Source organism: Callorhinus ursinus, unplaced genomic scaffold (genome assembly GCF_003265705.2).
Source record: "Callorhinus ursinus isolate GAN/ISIS: 27379988/994484 unplaced genomic scaffold, GSC_fseal_2.0 scaffold30, whole genome shotgun sequence".
Classification (NCBI taxonomy): Eukaryota; Metazoa; Chordata; class Mammalia; order Carnivora; family Otariidae; genus Callorhinus; species Callorhinus ursinus.
Genome location: NW_027397092.1, coordinates 19,529,995 through 19,533,589, shown reverse-complemented (window position 1 = coordinate 19,533,589; position 3,595 = coordinate 19,529,995).

The window sequence follows — 3,595 nt, the reverse complement described above, 5'->3', positions numbered from 1 at the left end:
TCAAAATAAAAACTTTGCTCTGAAAAAGACCCTGCGAGAGGATGAAAAACAAGTCACAGAGTGGGAGAAAGTATTTGCAAACCACATACAGGACTGAGGACTAGTATCTAGACCACATAAATAACTTGCAAAACCAAAGAGTAAAAAAAACCAGACAGTCCAACTAGAACACAGACAAAAGACAAAAGCCATTTCACCGAACAGGATCTACTGATGACCAATAAGCACATGAAAAGACGTATGTTATTAGCCATTACAGAAATGTAACCTCAATCACAATGAGATATCACTATACATCGGTTACATCGGTCAGAATAGCTAAAATAAAAAATAGTGACAACACCAAATGCTGGGGAACAAACACAGAAACTGGATCACGCATATACTGCTAGTGAGAAAGTAACATAGAACATTCCCTCCTGAAAACACTTTCCTCAAAACCTAAACATGCAACTACCACAGAAGCCAGCAATGACACTCCTGGGCATTTATCCCAAAGAAATGAAGATTTATGTCATCCACACATGAGTATAAACAGCAGTCACATTCACAGCAGCCCCAAACTGGAAACAACATGGATGTCCTTCAGTGGGTGAAAGGCTGTCCATACCTCAGAACACTACTCAGCAGGAAAAAGGAAAGAACCACTGACACACACAGCAATCTGGATGATGATCCAGGGAGTTATGCTAAGTGTAAAAAGTCAATCCCCAAAGGTTACATTTTATAATTACATTCTGTAATTCTGTGGTTCCTTCTCTAGAACATTCTCAAAAATGACAAAATTATAGAAATGGAGAAGAGTTTAGTGGTTGCAAATGGTTAAGGAGGGGTAGAGGCAAGAAGAAGTGGGCATGACTATAAAGGGGAAACATGGGGGATCCTTTAGGGTGATGGAAATGCCTGTATTTTTTTTAATATTTTATTTATTTATTTGTCAGAGAGAGAGAGAGCACAAGCAGGGGGAGGGGCAGGCAGAAGGAGAAGCAGACTCCCCACTGAGCAAGAAGCCCAATGAGGGACTCGTTCCCAGGACCCTGGGATCATGACCTGAGCTGAAGGCAGACACTTAACTGACTGAGCCACCCAGGCGTCCCGGAAATGTCTGTATTTTGACTATCAAGGTCAATATCCTGGTTGTGATCTTATACTATAGTGTTGCAAGATGTTACCACTGGAAGAAGTTGGGTAAAGGGTATGCAGGATCTCTCGGTATTATTTCTTACAACTCTGTGAATCTACAATGATCTCCAAATTAAAAGTTTCATTAGAATTAAAAGGACAGAGATGAGACGGTCCCCAGAAAACAGGCAGACATGGGCCTGTGTGCTGTGCTACTCGGGGCTACATCAAAGGCCTTGTAACCAGCAGGGAGCCCAGAACACTCAGCATCCAAGTGACACCAGGGTGGCAAGAATGAGGGCCATGGGGGGGCTCCCCAACAGCCTGTCAGCCTCCTCTGAGCCCCTGAGCTCACATCCTCCCCCTGTCCCATTGGCAGCCCTGAGAGGAAGGGGAAGAGAGGACCCAGGATGGCAGGGGCTCTCCCTAGTCAGCTCTGGGCCACTGGGCAGCGCCAGACTCCAGCAGCCAACCTCAGTGCCAGGCACCCGTGGATCAACCCTGCCCATGGGCAGGATGGAACAGTGACACCGTCTCTTCCCATCCACTTCCCATCAGCAAGCAGCAAATGAGTAGGCACGGCTTGCTCAGGGCTGTTCCTCCCAGAGCTAATGGCCTGTTTAGCTCAGTGTCCATAACAAGAGCAGCTTTCTCCAATTAAGTAACCACAGGCAGGGGTTTTTGTTTTGTTTTCTTTCTTTTTTCTTTTTTATTTTTGCAAACCCTAGCACTTCGCCTAGTAACAAAAGGTAAACATAACATGATTTATTACTTGACGAGATCCAAGAAATGCCATGTTAATGGCGTCTAGTGAGGACACACAGCTCTCAGATGTAAACAAGCCATCAGATTGAGGGTACTGAGAGCCTGGAGGGAGCCCTGGTCTAGAAGAGCTACTGTCTGCATGAGAGCACCAGCCACACAGGCATGCAAACACAGGCGTCGATGAGGGGAAAACAGTAATGACTTACAGAGACAAAGGAAGAATCCAGTCCAAGTGGATGTTCTGTTTTGAGGAAGGCCAACAAGCCCAGTGGGCTGGCTCTCTCTTTGCTCTAAACAGCATCAACGCTGAACCTCAATAACACTGTTCCCGGGCGCCTGGGTGGCTCGGCTCAGTCGTTGGGCGCCTGCCTTCGGCTCAGGTCATGGTCCCGGGGTCCTGGGATCGAGCCCCGCATCGGGCTCCCTGCTCCGCGGGAAGCCTGCTTCTCCCTCTCCCACTCCCCCTGCTTGTGTTCCCTCTCTCGCTGTGTCTCTCTCTGTCAAATAAATAAATAAAATCTTTAAAAAATAAATAAACAATACTGTTCCCGTCAGTCTTCTTTCTCTTCCTACAAGTCGCTCAACTGCCAACCTCAGGGCCCTTGCACTTGCTGCTTGTCCTGCCTTAGGGCTCTGCCCGCAGATCTGGGAAGATTCCCAGTTAGCTGCTAGGTCTCAACACATGTGCCCCCTCCTGGGAAGGGCCCTCCCTGACAACTCCCTCCAAGTTGGCTTCCTGCCCCCACTCCGACCCACAGTCCCTAGGGCATTCCCCCCTTGTGTCCTTCATAGCACTTACCTTCAGGAAGTGTCTTGTTTGCTAGTGTATTATCCCCACCAAAGCGGCAGCCCCACAGAGAAAGGAAGCTCAGCTGTCTTCTTCCCATCACCTGACACAGAAAGTTTCAATAAATACCCATTGAAAGAATCCGTAAAACTACCTCTTTTCCTGTGGCAGCTTTAATTCTGGGTTAATTCCGCTCAGGAAAGGTTGTAGTCATAATAAAGGCCCCTTTCAAGGGGTTTTGCTACCCATGGGAGACTCAAAAGAGCAAAGGGCCTCTACCTTTTTAGAAATCCCTTTGGTAGGAGCTTCTGTGGTTAAGTCTGACAAGTTGAGTCGGCTGGCTGAGGCCGAGCCCAGGGCCCCCAGGGCTGTATACCCTACACTTCTGAGTCTATTCTATCTGCCCTCCATCCCTGCCCACCACACTGGGCTTGGGCATTGTCTCTTCTCTGGTCTTCTCTCCTATCTATGGGACAGCACCAGCATTTTCTAAGAACAGAAGACCTGGTAATTCTAAAGGCTCTCCCTCAATTTCAGATGCGGATTTTTGAAATGACTTCTAAGTTGATCCAAGGGTTGTGGGTTATTGTAACCCACATTTAACATTGAAATGACTTCTAAATGAGAAAGACAGAGCCTTGCTCACAAGTCAGAAGACCCAGATGCTAGCCCTGCTCTGCCAATAACTCTCCCCATGACCTTGGGGGAGGCACGTCCCATCATCCCTGGAGTCTCTGGAAAGGACACGTGACCTCTCAGCAGCCATCTTAGCCAGGCAAGTTCCATCCTGCCCAGGATTCTTGTGGGGTTGAGGGAGAGAGAGAGATCCATTACGGTAAATGCTATCGACTGAATATTTGCATCCCCCCAATTCCTGTGTTGAAACCTAATCCCCAAGGTCAAGAGAATAGGAAGGGGAGC